This window comes from Notamacropus eugenii, chromosome 4 (assembly GCF_028372415.1).
Source record: "Notamacropus eugenii isolate mMacEug1 chromosome 4, mMacEug1.pri_v2, whole genome shotgun sequence".
In the NCBI taxonomy this organism is placed as follows: domain Eukaryota; kingdom Metazoa; phylum Chordata; class Mammalia; order Diprotodontia; family Macropodidae; genus Notamacropus; species Notamacropus eugenii.
The window spans coordinates 72,927,169-72,945,708 of record NC_092875.1 but is presented as its reverse complement, the minus strand read 5'-3'; the positions used below and the strand labels follow the sequence as shown (position 1 = coordinate 72,945,708).

Here is an 18,540-nt window from a genome sequence, read left to right as displayed (position 1 = left end):
AATGTGTGTGTATGCATGTGTGCATGTATATACACACATGTGCACACAAATCTTTATAGTAGCACTTTTTTATGTCAAAGAATTGGAAGGAAAATGGGTACTTGTTAATTGGACAAATGACTGAATAAACTGTGACATGCAAATATGATGATTATAGAGCCATAAAAATTATAATTATGAAGAACTCAGAGATATTTGCAAAGACTTGTATGAACAGATGCAAGTGGAGTAAGCAGAACCAGGAGAGCAATTTACATGTTGACCACAGTAACTATAAAGGAAAACAACACAGAATGGAGTCAGAACTCTGATTTACACTGTGATCAGTCACTGCTTCAGAGATGGTGAAGCCTCCACCATGGCTGTCAACAAAGAAGTGGTAGACACTAGGTGCCAAATAAGACGTAACTTTTTTTCAGACGTGACCAATATTTTGATTTATTAGGCTTGAATCTTATTTGTTACAAGAGAGGGGGTAGAGGAGAATAATTGGTGTCAGTGATATTAACAACAGAAAAGAATATCAATAAAATCTTTATTTTTGAAAAGGGAATTTGAGCTATTTAGACTGGACAAGAGGACACTTGGGGAAAGGGGTCTGTGTTGAGGGATGTGATTATTGTTTTGGAGAATTTAAAGGATTTTCCCGATAGTAGACCTTTCTACTTGGCTGCAGAGGACAAGAGTAGGAGCCGTCAGCTGCAAAGTGGCCAGGTCAGGCTTGATGTGAATATGAAGATTTCTTGACCGGTAAGGCTATCTGTCCAGGAGTGGGAAAGCTGCCTCGGGAGGTGGTATGTTCTCCCTTCAAACGATGGTAGAAGAGGAGCTTCTTATTCTGGTGTAGATTGGACTTAGCCCCTAGGGTCACATCCAAGGATAAATTCTCAATGATTCTGAGAATGTCGGAGCTGGCCAGGGCTCTAAAAAATGACTTGTCCCACCTACTACCACCACCACCACTACCTATTTTACAGATGAGGAAACTGAATGAGTCCCAAAAAAGGGCTATGACAGTGGCAACACCATGAGGTGAGAGGGGACAGATCTGAAGAGGCAGGTCTTAGGAACTGGCCGCTACCCCAGCATTGCCTTCTTTGGTATAGTCAAGTGAAAAACAGAAGGGGACCATTCTTTGACCATGGTCCCTATCAACCTGTCCCGACACCCAGTCCAGGGCACTTTATACATTGTATCAAGATCATCTTCAGTGCAAAGGCAATGTTAAACTGATGTTACTCCCTTTCCTTTTCCCAAAGCAATGGAAAGGGTTACTTGGCTATTTTTTTTTCATCTGTTAATTTCCTTTAACCATTCTGTCTTTGCTCAGATGATCAAACCTTGCCTGTGTGAAGCCAGTGCTCAGCGTGTCCCCAGAACATTGAGGAAAGCAATGGCTCTCATCTGGGATGGGGGTGTAGAGCTTTGTTCTGGGCCTGGAGTCTCTGGGCTTCCTCTTCTTCTGGTTCTAATTATATCTGTTAGAAAGTTCCCTTGCCCTTCACAACCTCTGTGCTCATATCCAGCTCTGGACTCTGTTGAATTTTTGTTGTCTGTCTTTGTACCCAGGACCTCCTGTACATTAACCAGATCTGTCTCTGCACATGAGCCGCTCATTTTCAGTGATTCAAGAGGGACTGAAAAGGTCTAGTTCCTTTTTGCCACCCTCCCTGTTACCACCACTACACACACACACACACACACACACACACACACACACACACACACACACACACACACACACACACACACACACACACACACATCTCCATCACTAGCCCATCACGGTTAATGTAATGTAATTTCACAATTAGCAGTACTCCTACGAGGGACCTTACAATCATAGGATTTAATGCTGAAACAATAGATGCATTTTATACAGTGACTGCTTTATATAAAGTGCTGTGCTAGGGGAGATAAAAACTGCTGGTAAATGTCCCTGCCCTCATGAAGCTCATGGTCTAGTAGACACCAGACATGAAGCTTATACTCCAGTCTAGACATTGTAATATATAGTATCCCTTAAGTGCATTAGAGGAGATTCAAAACAAAATTTCATGTTAGATGTGAGGGGAAGGTTTTTTCTGACAAGGGTGACCAGGGAAGGCTTCCTGAATCCCAGTAGGATTTTAAAGAATGAGAGAAGAGAGAGGAAGGACTTTCCAAGCATAGGGAGGCAAGATGAACAAAGACACGGAGAAGGAAAAGCATGGGGTGAGTTGAAGGGAAGCCAGAAGTAGTCCAGTCTAACTGGAGCTAACAGTCTGTACAGGTAAGCATAGAAAGATTGATCAGGGCTGAGTTCTTTAGGCCCTCCAATGCTGCTCTGTGGGCAGTAGAGAACTATTAAAGGATTTTGAACAATGTGGTGATGTGACAGAAAAAAATTGATTATATTTAATGGATAGGAAATGACTCATTATTGATGTGGGCGTCGTTCCTGAATCAACTGTCTGTGTACAGTCAGGCAACTCACTTGTTGGAGCAAAAATAAAAATGAATACAAAGCTAGAAAAAGAATAAAAAATGAGAAAAGGATATAATGTTAAAAGAACTCTAACCCTGACCTATCATAAGTTTTGTTTGTGCCAGAAAATTGAATGAGGACAGAGGAAAGGACATTGACACAGATGATAATGGTTTCATATAGAAATTTACCTGATACAAATCATTACTGTAATGAGGGGAATAAAGGAGCCTAAAAACCACCTTACTCAACAAACTCTTGACTTGCCAAGTAGAAGGTTATGGTAGCCAAGGGCAATGCCAATCTAGAACATAAACATGTTTGTAAAACCTCACAGAGAAGCACTGACTCATAAAATAGAAGCAGTAAACCATTTTAGAGAGCTCAACAAGAGACCCAACTCAGCAAAGTCATCCCAAGGACATTTAAAGATGAAATTGGAAGAACAAATGGACAAAAGATGTTGCAGATATTTTCATAACAAACTCTTTTCACCAGCAAGAATAGTGGAGCCATCCCTCTTAGATTCTAACATCATTATCTCAGATATATGTATAGAAAAGGTCGAAATAGCCCTGGAAAGATCAGAGAAGAAGCAGCCAAACTAGACCTAGTGTAGACAGGAGAGGTCTGCGCTGTTAGGGACCCCATTGTGAGTGTCAGGGGATTGATTCCCTGACAGACAGGAAGCTACTAAAGTTTTAGGGAAAATTCTGAGACAGTATTACAACCTCCCCTTACCCCACAAAAGGCAACTACAAAAATAACAACACTCACTGACCTGTGCACCTGTTTTCCCATTTAAAGTTATAAAACTGGCAGAGAGTAAGTTATATCTGCATCAAAGAAATCTTAGATGAGGGCATTAAAAGGGCTTATCCTATAGGGTACCACATCTTTGTCACCATACTATTAACGAAAGATTTAGAGCATACAAGGTCCCACTAAGAATTTTTGGCTGAAAAAGAATTGATTTGGTAGCAAACAAAATGATACCTTAAAACAGGTTTCCTTAATCTAGTATCTGTGCCTGTCTTTTAATATTTTGATAACTATATTTCAATACAGTTGCTTTCTATTATAATCCAATGTATTTTATTCTATGCAACTTTATTTTGAGAAGGGGTCAATATGTTCAACCAGACTAGCAAAAAGTGCCTATAATACACCCAAAAAGGTTAACCTCTGTTCCAACAAGGGGCCTCCCATGCATGCATCAAAATTATACAAGATCCTTCAAAAGATGTAACCACAGAGATAACCTTGTTCAACTCTGAGACCATGAATGTCAGGTGAGGCCTAAAACAGGGAGAAGTGTGCTCACCAAAGGAGTTTGCCACTCCCATTAAGGAAAGTCAGCACAGAGTCTAAGCTGAAAAGGCATTCTTTGCTGATAGTGAGAGCCTCTGAATGCTCCTGTTTGTGAACATGGCATCACATTGGGTTTGTCAGGCTCCAGAACCCTAGAGCCTTTTGGATGAGCCCCATCACAGCTCAAGAGTTTGGTCCAACAGAAAAAGCCAAATGAATGAAAAAGGACTGTTGTCAGGACCACGATATGTGATTAGATGGAAAACCTATTGAGTTCATCCAATAAGACATATATCTTGAAAGGATGCAGCAAGTGCAGTTGAGGCCAGAATCAAAAACAAAGAAATCAGGCATTATTGCCTTTGGGACACTGTAAAGTTCTTTAAATAGTGCCAAATTTTCCCCTAAAATAAATGTCCATCTTCTTAATACCAGAATTTTTCTAGTCTAATCATGGGACATTACAACCTTTGAAGAATTAAAAATGAGGGTTCTTGAAAGGCATGCACAGCAAGTGTGAGAAAGGTGCCACACACTATGATAAAAGAACTACAAAGACCTGTAAAGGATCACATCCAGAAATTAGGAGTGAAAAGATAATCTGGTCACAGGGTTTTATGATGGAAACTGCTAATGATCTCTTCTTTGTCCAGTCGAGTTGTCTTTTTCTCAATCCACATCCTCAACCTATCTGCTGCATTTGACACTGTTGACCACTCTCTCCTCGCTGGGCTTTCAGGACACTCCTTTCTCCCATATCTCTGACTATTCCTTCTCTGTCCCCTTTCCTGATTTCATCATCCAAATCATGTTCCCTAATAGTAGGTATTCCCCAAAGCTCGGCCCTAGGCTCTTCTTCTCTTTTCTTCCCTTTTACTTTATCGTGCGTCCTCTTCCCTTCCTTCTTCTTCTGTCACCAGCCTTCTTTCTGGTCGTCTCTCTGTTCCTCACACACAACACTCCATCTCCAGTCTCCGTGTCTTTGCACCTTCTTGTTTTCTATGCCTGAAATGCTGTCCATCCTTACCTTCACCTCATAGAATACACGTCTTCAAAATGTAGCCCAAATATCGTCTTTCCTGGCAACCTCAGGTTCCAGTGCCCTCCTTCTCAAACTTCCTTATGTGTATTTACACGTTCCCTTGACTTTTATTTCACATATGCTTACATATGTTCTCATTGCCTTCTCTTTAATGTTAAATAAACTTGACTGTCAATCAGTAAGCACCCATAAAATAACAACTTTGTGCCAGGTACTGTGCTGAGCATTGGGGATATAAAAAAAGGCAAATGACCATCCTCCACAGGGATTGTTGATTGTGTTATAGACAGCACCTAGCACAGTGTTTGGTACGTAGTAGATGCTTTAGAAATGCCTGTTGGTTAGAGAACAGGGGAAAATGCACGGACAGCCTGGTGCTTTACAGATAACCTTGTGTTGTTAGGAGAAATCCAAGGAAGCCCTCCAGTGCATAGAGTGAACCTCCCAGGCTGAACCCAGGGGTGGGCATGGATAAGAGTCCTACAAGATGAGCAGACATGGATGGCTTAGGAATCTTTGGAGGGAATGCCTATATCCAAGAGACCATTTAAATATTAGAGTAATTTGGCCAGATGCATAGGCACGTGGAAGGTTGGTCTAGCAGTATTTTAGGGGTAAAGGTGGAACACAGACAACCTGACAGACTCCTTTTGGAATCCAGGTGGGCAGGTGTGGGATGGTGATGGTAGACATGAAGAAGGGAAGGCTTTCTTGCAAGAGGTGGGATTTCAGGGGGACCTTGCAGGATGGCTAGTGTCTAGATAAGTGGAGATTGGGGGAAGACGTTCTCTCATAGTTCATCTTTGCCAGACGGTCTTCTTAATCGTACTATTCACTGGTTTCTGGGGGCAACTGAGCCACCATAAACCTGGGAGAAATGCAATGTATGAATGGAATGCCAGGCTTTGGAAAGTATTGGTGCCTCTCTCTATCCCCTTCTGTTCCCACCCCCATCCTTCCTTTCCAAAGGCCTGGACTTTTCTTTTACTGGTAAAGAATATTGGATATGGATTCAGGAAATCTGAAGGGCTGTTGACTGACTCTGCCATGTGTTGGCCTTGGTTTCCCCACATCCTTGCCCTTTGGCAACTCCAGCATTCTGTGACTCTGTTTCATTGGGGTAGGGGGGGTTGTGCTCGAACATGCCTCAGGGCTCTGGCTGCAGTTCCTGGAGCTAGTTAGGATTCCTGGAACTCCCAGCCTGTGATCAAAAGGACCACAGTAGGAGGCCAAAGGGGAGGTCATCTCCAAGGAGACCTGAAGGAGCAGCTTTGGACAGATTGGACAGGCCGGAGCCCTGGTTCCTGGCTCAGGCTGAAGCCTTTTCTCCATGCATGCCACACGCAGCCTCCCCTCTGCTCCCTTCTTTGCAGCTGGGCTCTCTGTTGCCCTGTTCTAGAACAAGAGGGAGGGAAGGAAGATGATTAAAAAATAACCCGTTCCGTTTGTAGAATGTTTTTGGCTCGTCACAATCCTCTTCCATCTGTTAACAGCCTCAGGGATGTTAGTAAGGCAGGTATGATTCCTATTTGATGGAGCCAGAACTGGCCCAGAGAAGGAAAAGGGGTTCAACTGTGGTCAGAGTTAGTTGGACAGCTAATAACCAAGCTCTGGTCTTCTGACTCTAAGCCTGGGAAATCAGTTTGGTACAATGGAAAGTACGCAGGATTGGGGGCTTCTAATCTCATGGGGAGATGAGACACATTTGCAGAGATAACTTAGCCATACTAAGGTCTGAAGTAAGAAGACCTGAGTTAAAAATACCAATTCCAGGGTGGCTGGATAGAGCACCAGCCCTAGAGTCAGGAGGGCTTGAGTTCAAATCTAGCCTGAGACACTTACTAGCTGTGTGACCTTGAGCAAGTCACTTAACTCCGATTGCCTCCAAAAGTTAAATTCTTTTTTAATTCTCCTGGTGCAAATCATGTCCCCATACTTTGCCTTCTTTTCATTCTCTAAAAATGGGAATAACAACACTCATGCTATGTTGTCACAAGGTGGTTGTGAAGAAGCACCATGCTTTATAAACTGACAAACCACAGAAAGGCAGTTTTTAGGATCATAGGTGTAGAACTGTCAGAGCCCTTAGCAGTCACCTGATTCAGTCTCCCCTCCTCTTCCATCTTGTAGATGAGGAAACTGAGGCCCACAGGTAAGTGGTGGAACCAATAGCCAAACTCGATTCTCTGACCACAAACTTAGTGCTGCTTCATTCATACCTCACTGCCTCCTGCTAGACATCCCCAAGGAGCTCACAGAGCAAGAGGGAGGGAGGCACGAATGAATGAATGGTGATGATGCTGTATCAGGTGCTTAATGTGTGCCAACGCCTCCAGGAACCATCCTTCTAAGAGGACCCATGTACTTAACCTGAGTTTTGTGAACTTTTAAAAAAAAATTGATAATTATATTTCAATATAATTAATTTTCTTTGCAGTCCTCTGTTTTTTTTTTATTTTGCACATTTAAAAATATGAATGTGAGAAGGGGTCTGTGGCTTTACCAGATTGCCCAAGGGGGCCATGACACAAAAAAGGTAAAAAAAAACCTATAAAATGGGGGAGGCAGTTCATGGGGGGGTGGTAGCCAGAGAGGGTTGTTTAAGTCAAGGGAGTGTATAAGGGATAGTAAATAACTCTTTAGGGGAGCCCCATCAGCACATACTTCTTTCCAGAAATAGTGGTAGTATCAATTTGATTACTGTCCCCAGAGCAAGAGGTAGAAAGGGCCTTTGAAGGTGCCAAGATGAGTCACCAGCCATGTAGCCAAAGAGGAGGGCTGGATGGGGTGGGAAGCCTGGCTGGCCCTGGCTGGAGCAAGGGTGGGGAACCTGCAGTCTCGAGGACACATGTGACCCTCTAGGTCCTCAAATGCAGCCCTTTGACTGAGTCCTAGACATGAAGACCTAGAAGGCCACGTTGTGCAGGTTCTCCACCCCTGGAGGCTGCTGGATGGAGTGAGCTAGGGGAGTTTGTACTAACTCCCCAGTCAGGACAGCTGGGCCCTGGCTGGAGTTTCGAAGCTGAGGGTCTGGGGACCAGAGTAGTCACCATAGCTTGAGGTGGGCAGGAGAGATTTGAGGAGGTTTGGGGAGAGTACTCTCTGCTCATGGCCCCCCAGAAGCAATATTGAGGGGGAAGAATTTGAATAAGTTTTAGGGTCCTCAGCGCATAGTGGGCCAATAGCTCGGCAAGGGGAGAAATTAGATTAGAAGCAAATGTGTTCTAGCAATCTGACTATGATGAGCACATTGGCTTTGGAGGAAAGGAGGACATGGTGTGGGGACTTTATGAAGTTTGAGTGGGGAGGAATTGGTGGGTCTTTGGGGGGAATTATTTTCTCCTTGCTATGAAAATATGTCTTTAAAGTTCCCTGTAGTTCCCTGAGGAGTTTCTGAGCTGGGCTCCAACATGCCTGTTCTGGCTTTCACAGCCATCCAGGCTGAACCACGCACTGTTCTGACAAGCTGCTGGCTGGAAGAGTGAGAAAGGTAGGCTAAGGACTAGTCTGTGTGTCCTTGAGCAAGTCACTTCTGTCCGGTCCTCAGTTTTCCTTCTGTTAAATGAGGGTGATAATATACTACTCTCCCAGGGTGATTTTGCGTTGGGGGGAGAGGGCTAGAGGAATCCTTTGCAAATAGTCAGGTAGCCACAACTGGTCAAGTAAAGCAATAAACAAAAATGAACCGCTGTTATCTTCATTTTACAGATAGAGAAACTGAGGCTCAGCACATAATACGTTAGAGCTGGAAGAGGGTAGGTCTTAGAAATCGTCCAATCCAACCTCTTCATTTTTCAGATGAGGAAATCAAAGTCCCAAGAGAGGAAGAGATTTGCCCCTGATCACATGGGCAGTAAGAGAGGACAGATCCAGGATTGAAACCCTCATTCCTCTGATTGTTCAGGCTTTTTCCTGTCTCAGATTTTCCTAGAGTATTTTAGTCCTTTGCCTCTTCACTTTCTGATTTGTACTGCACTTCTTTGTGTTTATCAGTGAACAACATCTTTTTGAGATGGAGGCATGTTTTTATTTTCCACTTCTGTCTCCCCAGGGCCTGGCACACAGTAGACACTTAGTAAATGTTGAGTCTAAGTTTTATTCTAACTCCAAATCCAAGTGTTGAAGAGACTTCTCCAAGGTTGAATCAGCAACAGGACTGGGTCTTCCAAGCCTGGCCAGAGCTATCTTCAGGAAAAGAGAAAGGAAGTAACACAGAGGGAAAGTTGGTCCTCAGTTGGTGTGGCCATCTTTCCCTTTGTCTGTTACCTGGGGAAAACAAATGATGGTGCTAGCTCACAAGGTCATGGAGATATTTGGGGCTGAAGCCCCACTCTTATCTGGAGTGTGCTGAAGCCCAACTCAATCACATATTGAAGGCCCTGAATGGAGGGAGCGTGTGTTAGTGTGAGGCTTCTGGGGCTCAGAGTGGGAGGGGGAGGAGTGGGCCAATGGCTTTCATGTTTCTGTTACTGGCACGGAACAGATCTGTGGAAGGCAGGAAGGCGGTGTGAGAGACTGAGTAAAAAAGATTACTTCCCGCACCATAGCCAGAGCTAGATCTGATTAGTATTAATAACACACTGACATTTATATGCCACTTTAACATTTATAAAGAGCTTTACTCTCATCCTGTTTGAAGTTGTACCATTGTGTACAATGGGGCTAGTGTATCCCCAATTTACAGATGAGGAGATTGTAGCCCAAAGCGGTTAAGACAAGAGGCAGGACTGAAACCCAAGTTGCGCCTCACCCCAAGGGCAGCCCTCTTTCCACTACACCATTGCAGCTACTGTAATCATAAACAGGAGATCCCCCTGTAAAGGGCTGATGATGGTCCGGAGAAGGCCTTGAGACTCCTGAGGGCCCTGACAGTGAAGCAGGGCCTCTGCCAAGCCACACACACTTCAAAACCAGTCCCCAGGGATTGAGTGTGACTGTGTGTGTGTGTGTGTGTGCGTGTGCGTGTGTGTGTGTGTGTGTGTGTGTGTGTGTGTGTGTGTGAGAGAGAGAGAGAGAAAGAGAGATAGTCTTTCATCTGAAAACCAACCAGGTTAAGTGCAAGGAGGACCCTCACCAGAGAACTACAGGGGGATGCATTTCTCAGCCCCAGCAGCCCAGAGTCTGCTTTGGTGGAAGAATACGGACTGTGACAGATTCTGCAAGTATTGCCCTCAAAATAATACAAGTAATACTTTTTTAAAAACAATAGGCTCATAGGATCTTGAGCTAGAAGCTGGGGAAGGAGACTTTTTAAAGACTATTTTGATCACTATTTCAGTATAGCCATATTCCTATGTCTTTTATGCATTTAAAAACATTACCCTGAGAAGGGGTCAAGTAGGCTTCCCAAGGGGTCCATGAGGCAAAAAAAGTCAAGACAGATTTTGAAGGACAAGTTAACAAAATGCTAGAACGAATGGAAATGCCTCACCCTAACATCTTCTATTTCTCTGATCCATCAAGATTAAACAAGGTGCTTTCCCCACAACAATCCTTCAAAGTAGGCATTGTAACTCCTATCATCCCCATTCAACATATGAGGAACCTGAGGCTTAGAACCAGTTAGGAAATGGCTGAGCCAGGATTCCAACCTGGGGTAGACTGACTGATAGGAAAAACTCCCTTAGTAATCAGAGTTTTCCATTAGTGAGACAGATGCCTCTGGAGCTAGTGGGTTCCCCAGCAAAAGCAGAGTGACCCCTTGGGGAGGACTCCAGCCCAGAGTCATGTGAGCCTGGGCTGTAAATAAGAATATTTTCATTAGTTTGTTGTTATCATCATTTGGGCTGACTGACTGGCTGCAGGGAATGAATATTTTGACCACAGCCAAAGAACTAGATGTCAAAGGAGTACTTACCCTAAATCACTGATGAGGATGAGGATGGTGATAGCTAACAATAGCTATAATTTATACAGCATCTGCCCCGTGCCAGGCACTGTGCTAAGTGCTTTGCATTTATAATCTCATTTGATCTTCACAGAAATGAAGGTAAGTACTGTTTTTATCCCCATTTTACAGTTGAGGAAACTGAGGCAAGAAAGTTAAGTAAGTTGACCAGAGTCACATAGCTGGTAACCCTCTGAAGTTGGATTTGGACTCAGGTCTTCTTGACTCCAGCGCTCCGTCCACTGTACCACCTAGCTGTCCCAACATTGAAGTGTTTTTATAACACAATATGAAATAATATGGTACAATATGATACAGTATAACACAATATAATAATATAACAAATATAATACGATATAGGAAAGGTTTCTAGATTTAGAGCCGGGGGTGCTAATTCAAATCTAGCTCTTCTACTTTCTACTTTTGTGAACTTCTGTCTTAGTTTCCTTATCTGTAAAATGGGGATAATAGCACCCCACCCCACCCAACTTCCAGGGATGTTATGAGCATCAAATGGGATAATAGTTGCAAAGTTGCAAACTTTAAAGTGATATATAAATGCTAGCTCTTATGACCTAGTCCCATTTTACAGCAAGTGAGGCCCTGACTTACCTGACATCATCGCACAGCTGTGATATAAGTGGTAGAACTAGGTAGGAGTCAAGCTCAGGTCTTCTGACTCCAAAGTCAGTTGTGGGAGGTGGGGGGGAGGGGAGGAGGTTTCCACTCTCCCATATCTTTCAAAGTTTAAATCCAACCATCTCTGATTCTCTTAAGGTCTCTCATAACCCAATCCCCAAAAGGAGCCTCTTGTGGGCTGAGCCAGAACTCCCCAGTGCCTAGGGGAGACAGAAAGGAGGAGCAAACCCAGCCCCTGCCCTCAGGGAAATCTTAGTCTGGCTCATTCACAGGAAACAATTAGGGAGTAGTATAGAGTAGTACGTAATTAAGTACTAAATGATATGCTGCTGGTGGTGAGAGAGCGAGAAGTCCAGGAAGGCTTCCTGGAGGTTATGAACCTAGAAGAGAACCTCAGAGCTTAGGAGTTAGAAGGGACCTCCCTTGTTCAGCAACCATCCAGGCCAATTTTTACCCATTTTTACATTTCCAGCAAGTAGTTTTTCCACTCTTTGCTAGAAGATTTCTTCAAGGGGGTAAGAGGGTAGACCCACCACATCCCAAGAGTTCTGGGCCCATCTGAGAGAGCTGCCTAGCAGGACAAGCTCTGAAAGCCTAGCTATGATTTCCCTTTCTACCCCTTTCTATCCAGATGTTTACCCCACGGGCTTTTGGACCCCAATTCACTTCACTACAATCTTCCATTTTCCCTGCGTTCTCTCTATCCTTCTATCCTATACACAATCCTAGAGCTGGAGGAAAAAAGAGCCTAAGATGTTAACTCCCAGACCTATGTCCCATGCCACATCCCACTCACTAAACTAACAGGAGAAGGGAGAGGAGAAGCGCCACGGGACACTGAAGGTCAGAGCTGGGGTGACCTTAGAACAGATAATATCAGAACATAGAAAGCATGAGCTGGGAGGTCTGGGTCTTGAGCTAGGGTTGGAGGAAGGCACAGAACATGAAACGTCGCCCCAGGGACCTGAGAATAAAGAATGTTAAACCTGGGGGAAACAAGCATCAGAGCACATATCGTTAGAGCATACAGAACATTCAGTAGCATGTAAGAGCTCCGAGTCTTATAACATCATAAAATAAAAGGGCTGGGAGGGATTTAGAGTGTCCAAGGTGGAAGAAGAACCTTGAAACCCAGTGTGAGATCTGGAAGAAAGAAGGATCTTGAAACCAGGTGTCAGAGCTGGGAGAAGGAAAAACCTTAGTACCTAGTATTTGAGAGTGAAAACCCAGTGGGCTCCAGTGGAAAGGCTCTATGTGGTCTGGGAGCCAGGAGACCTGGCTTCTAATCCCAATTCTGTTACTGACTCATAGTATGACCTGAGACAGGTGCCTTCATTTCTGTGAACTTGTTTCCCCCTGGTAAGATGTTGAACTGGACTTTCAGCATTTTGGTAAAGCTGGTAGGTCAAGAGTGTAGCACTCACTTGGTCAGTAAACATTTACTAAGCAGCTGCTTTGTGCCAGGCATTGTGCTAAGCCCTGAGGATACAAAGAACGGTAAAGGACTGCTCTTGAGGAGCTTGCAGTCAAATGGGGGAGATAATGTGCAAACAGCTATATACAAACAAGCTATATAAGGGATAAATTGGGAACAACAGGGAAAGCACTATATTTTTTTTTGGATGCAATCAGGGTTAAGTGACTTCCTAGTAAGTGTCTGAGGGCAAATTTGAACTTATGTTTCCAGGACTGGTACTCTGCCCACTGTGTCACCTACTGCCCCCAAAGCACTAGAATTTGGAGGATCAAGTAAGGCTTCCTACATCTCCTAAAGGGATTTTATCTGGTATTGAAGGAATCAGGGAGGGAGAGAATCCCAGGCTTGGGGGACAGACAATGAAAATGGCCAGTTAGGACATGGACAGGATAGTATCTTAATAGATTTACACCACCATAGAGATGAGCGTTGAATCTATGGGAGCTGGTGACATGAGCAGTTGGCAGCAGAGAAGAGGGACCAAGACCAGTGGGACACTTTGAGGTATGAGGAGTGGTCTGAGGAAGAGGAGATGTAGGAGAGGTGCGGTAGTACCTACCTCAGAAGTCCAGAGCTCAGATCCTGCCTTCCTCCAGGTTCTGCTAAGCAAGTCAGTTAACCACGCTGTGCCTTAGCTTCCCCATCTTTAAAATAGGGGAAAGACTTGTACTAGATTGTGAGGAAACTACTTTTTAAAACCTCCACTTGGCACGAGTTGTTATTCTCACCATTTTTATCCCAGGCCCGAGTTCTCTACAAAAAAAGATCCAGACCAAAAAGGAAAGAATTCCGGACCTGGGAGGGCAGAGGAACAAGGAAGCTCCTCCGTCCAGAGCTCCAGGTGTCCCAGTTGCCCAGCTCTTGCCCCATTACCAACCCTCCAGGCTCTTGCAAAGTTACCTTTTTATATTTAGCTCACACTTCCTCAGCTGTTTGTTTGGGGCATATAAATAGCTGCAGGTGTCGGTGGCACTCTAATCAGGTTGTGTGTCTGTCTGTCCATCCCCTGCACTGGCCTGCATAGGGGAGGCATGTCAACTGTCGTGGAGACTGACTGACTTAGGGGTCCCTGAGCAGCAGGTTCGCGAGTGTGAACCCTGCTACACCCTGACTTCCTTTCTGGGCTGATTTCTCTCGGGCATCAAGTGGATCCCGTCAGATGTTTGGAAAGTCAGATCTGGGTCTCCCCCCTCCACCAAGCCTCTTGGCTATAGGGATATTTTCAAACCAAACTATTTTGTAGCCTTGACGTTTTGATTGGTTGCCAAGGCTCTGGGGTTTGGGAACTTCTCCTCCTCCTCCTCCTTCTCTCCTCCTTTCCTATCCCTCCTCCCTCCCCACAGGATCGGATGTCAGGCTGGCATGAACACTCCCATCTGTTTTCAATCTGGATCCTTGCTTTCAGCTCTCAGGCAGCCCACTCCGTGCTCTCTCCACCCCCATACACGGACACACACCACTGCTTTCCAAAAACACACTTGTCTCCCAAGCCAGGCCCCTCAGAACATTGTGCCAGGCCCTGAGGTGTGGGGACCCCCTGGGCAGTCAGGAGGTGGGAGTGACAGGGAGAGTGAACTGGAAGACCTATTTCTGTCTGGCCTGGGGAGGGCGGAGGGTTAAGGCTGGAGTGGTCCCTGACAATATGTCCACTTGTCTTTCTTCCTGCCTGGGCTGGTCATCTCGGGCCTTCGGTTCTGCTATTCAGTTCGTTAACCATTTATTTATTAAGTGTTTACTGTTTGCTAAGCCCAGTACTGTTTCTGGTGGGAATAAAACGTTTTGATTAAGCTCTCAGAATTCTGTCTAGCAGTGATAAAATACCCATGCTGATTGATGAACTTAAATATTTTTTTATTGCAGTCGATAGGTGTGAAACCAGATCTATAGTTGAGGTCCAAGTAGAGAGGGTCACTATTAAGGCAGAAGTGTCATCAGGGGAGCTTTTCAGGCATTTGAATCAAGGGAAAGCCGATGTGGGTGGTTCGGTGATAAAAGAGCCCCCAAAGTGGAGGAAGAGCCTAGGCACTGGGGTCACGTTGGACTTTGCCAACGAGACTCTGAGCAGGTAGATGATTGGTGTCCATGCCCTTCCCCAGCATCGTTTCGCCTGAATGCGATCCCCCCTCCCTGCATTGGGCTCCTCTTCCCACCCCTCGGGTCTTCTGGGAGACCCCACATTGAGAACAGCTCCCCTTTTCCGTAGCCCTCCGAGGATTTTATAAAGTGCCTTCCTCCCAGTAATCAGTCCTTGTATCGTTATTGGGGGGCCAAGTTCCGATGGATTCGTGAGCTCGCTGTCCCCCCGCCCATGTGCGTCAGAGCCATGCTGGACCTCACGACCCAGGTCCCAGGTTCTCTGCGTTCGCTCCCTGGCATAGGAGAGGGTCCCCTTCTGCTTCTCTTGTCACTTTCTCCCCGGTCGGGGCTCCGGAGTCATCAGCTGCATCAGAAGTCCAGACCGCAACTTTTATAAGACTGTTGGATCTGAAACTGAAAGGAATTAGAGAGGATCTAGTCCGTCCCCCAACATTTTACTAACAAGGAAACTGAGGCCCAGAGAAATGAAGTGATTTGCCCAAGAGGAGAGCAGGGACAGCCCTTTGGCTGCCAGTCATCGCCTCCACACACACAGGCGACCTAGACTAGACACTGAGCTCAACACGGACAGATAGAGCCCCGGGGCTTGAGGATGGGGGGTGGGGGTGTCTTAGTAGGCCCTCGCAGCCCCCCGGGGAGGGAGGGGGGACTTAGAAGGGTAGCGGGTCCCTCCCTCTCCTCCCTGCTCGCCTCTCCCGTTGGGTAAAAAGTGGGGGAGGAGCTTTCTTTAGAGGACTCGAAGTAAAGCCCCCCCTTTCCCTCCCAGAGTGGCCCCCTCTCTCCCGGCTCGCTCCTCCCCCAGACTCCCACCCACAGCCCCCTTTCCCCCGGGCTCCTCTTCCGGCCCTGGCCCTCCTCTCTCACCCGCAGCCCAGGGGACAGAACTTCCCTCCTTCTTTCTTTCCCCAGCTCCTCCCCAACTCCAGCGACCCTGCACTCCAGCTCCACCTCCCCCAACCCTGGCCCCACCTCCCTCTCTTCTTTGCACCTCCAGACTCCATCTTCCTTCTCCCCTCCCCTGCACCTCCCCACTGAGCCCCTGGGGTACTGGAGGCAAGAGGGCTGAGGCTCCAAAGCCCCCAGGGGGAGGGAACCCTCAGCCCGCTTCTCCCTGTGCCCCCCCCGATTCTTTCTGTCCCTCCCTCTCCGCTGGGGTGGCTCTGATCCCTCTCCTCCACTGGCCTCCTTCCCTCAAGACCCCCCCTCCCGTCCAGCCTTCTCCAGGCCCCTCCCCCGACCCCAAACAGCCCAGCTCCGCCCGGCGGGCCCTCTCCGCTCCCCTCCTGCCTCCCTCTCACTGGCTCCCAGCTCCACTGGCCCGCTCGCTCCCCTTCACTCCGCTGCAGCCCCAGCGGGGCGGCCCAGGGACTTCGAATTGGCGGCCAGTCTGGGACAACCTCTCCCAGGTTTCCCGGCCCTAGCTCCCCAGTCCCCGCCGATGAGTCTGATGGAGCAGATCACGAAACCCATGGGTGCCTAGTGCTGGCAGGAACCCGGGGGGCAGGCCCCCCTGCCCATCCTGTGTTCCCCCAGGAGCCCAACTGGAAAACATTGGTCACTGGCGCAGGGGGTGAGTGAGGGCACTCCCCGACCTCCCCCCTCTTCCACCCTCCCCCGGGAGCCTGGATGCTACGTGTGTTTGGGGGTGAGTGGAGGATCAATCTCTTCTCCTGCCAGTGGGGGATGGGGGAGAGGGGCTTGGAAAGGAGGGGATGGGGGACCTGGTGGGGGGGAGTCTGCTCTAGCCTTTGTTCCCAAGGCTCCACGGGGGATGGGGGGCCCAGACTTGGGAAAGAGCCTCCCTTCCTCAGTCTGGAGAAGGAAAAGGAACAAGAGACTTACCTTTTTTTGGTGGGGAAGAGGCCCCCTTTTGCCATCTTGTGGTCTTCGACACCCCCACCCAGGGAGCCTGATGGCAGCAGTAGAAAGGGGAAGCAGTGATTAGCAGGAATCTCTGACATCTTCCCCACCCCCACCTCACACATCTGCAGTCCCTGTGCCTGGGACCTGAAATCAAACTTGGTGAGCTACTGAAACCTTCCCCACAGACCCAGCTCTGGAGAAGAGGGATGGGGACTTTTAGAGTATGAGCAGGGTCTGAGAGTTTTGGGGAGATATGGGGCAAGGACGAAGCTGTGGCTGTTCCCTCCCTCCCCTTCCCCCCTCACTTTCTTAAACAGAAAATCGAATCAGGTTGAATTTTCAAAATGAGGATGAGTTATTTATTATTGTTGGACGCCCTGGAAAGTTTGCGGCCAGTAACGGTTACATCCTCCCTGCTGTCCCCTTCCCTACCTTCTTTCTTCCTGCCTTTCCCCGGTCACAGGAATTCAGGAGAGAGTTTAGCCCTGGCAACCAAGCCTGACTCCCTCCCCCAGTTACCCCCTTTCCTCCCCCGTCCCCGGACCCTTTTCCTTACCCCTTTCCCCTATACCCCCTCCATTTCCCCTCTTTTCTAGTACTTTTTTCTTCCTCATGCCCCCTTCCTTGTGCCCCAGTTAATTCTCCCAGGCTCCAGGCCTCTTTCTTGGCTGTTCTCTCCCCCTCATTCCCCCCAGTCTACCCTGTCTTTCTTACCCATCTCCTTCTCTCTCTCCCCTCCCTTATCCTCGGTGCCCCCAAACTGCTCCCAGGCTCCATCCCCTCCTCAGTCCCTTCTCTTCCTTCTTTCAGACTAACATCCTCTCCACAGTCTCCTCTCTCCCACTTTTCCCCCAATGGGTCCCTCTTTCCCCCAAGTAACAATAAGTTCACTTGGCCAAGAAGTTATGGTATCTTTTGTGTGCAGAGGGATAAAGTACAATTTTCCATCCCTTCCTTCTCAAGCTCCTTCTCTTCTCTCCCCTCCCCAGCTCATCTCTGGAGAACTCACCCCTAAACAGCTGTGACAAACCCTTCCAGTGCCTATAATGCCTGATACTTTCACTGACATCTTCTAACGCTCACAGTAGTTGTGGGCAGCGCGAAATGGGCTATTTTCATGCTACAGAGGAGGAGACCAAGGCCTTGAGAGAGGGTCAGGGATTTGTTCAGTGAGTCATTGACCCTGCCAGGGCTCGAATCCAGGACTCCCCCCAGCCAGATAGCGTCTCAGCCTTCCCCTGCTTCCAAAGAATACCTCACATTTCTCTAGTTTGTTAGGACTTGCCCCTCATGACAGAGGGGCCTTAAAGGTTATCTGAGCCAGCCTCTTCATTTTACTGATGGAAAACTGGGGCCTGATGTGGTTCAGGAATTGCCTGGTTTCCCACATCCCCTGATAGAGGGGCCAGGCTTCAAAATCATATCTTTCTCACCCTGCCAGAGAAAAGAGACCTTGGTTTCACCACCTTCCGCTACCAGCATGCTGAAAGTTTCTTCGTTAAACCTTTACTCATTTCCCCTATAGACTTTGGCATGAACAGACCACAGTCTGTTCATGAAGGGGTTTATGCAAGAAAGTTTTTGAAGCTCCTGTTGTCTTTTAAATGGGGGCCTCAGTTTCCTCATCTGTAAAATAAACTGATGGAGTTGAGGCATCTGCTGGTTGGTTTGACCGGATCAGCCACTGTTTTGTGTTTTAGAACCCTGAGCATATCCTGGGCTGGGGACCCAGAATTTGTCCCTGATGCTGCCCCTGG

General features: G+C 47.0%; 1 protein-coding gene and 1 long non-coding RNA gene across 17 annotated transcripts in view; one reads left to right on the top strand and one right to left on the bottom strand.

The window, feature by feature from the left end:
- PTPRS (protein tyrosine phosphatase receptor type S) overlaps window positions 1-18,540 on the top strand; it is a 216,607-nt gene that overhangs the window by 59,454 nt on the left and 138,613 nt on the right. For 12 of the 16 annotated variants that reach the window (XM_072601892.1, XM_072601890.1, XM_072601888.1 and 9 more), the window contains exon 1: window positions 15,861-16,565. The exons of 2 other annotated variants lie outside the window; for them this stretch is intronic. The gene's annotated coding sequence lies outside the window, so the exon portion shown is untranslated. Of the gene's footprint in view, window positions 1-15,860; window positions 16,566-18,540 lie in introns of those variants that run through there. 2 more of the 16 variants (XM_072601879.1, XM_072601883.1) reach the window with 2 other exon arrangements.
- LOC140499907 (uncharacterized) lies at window positions 14,658-15,854 on the bottom strand. Its single transcript, XR_011965586.1, has 2 exons — window positions 15,785-15,854; window positions 14,658-15,313 (listed from the first exon to the last, which is right to left on the bottom strand). It is a non-coding gene; the product is annotated as an uncharacterized lncRNA (long non-coding RNA).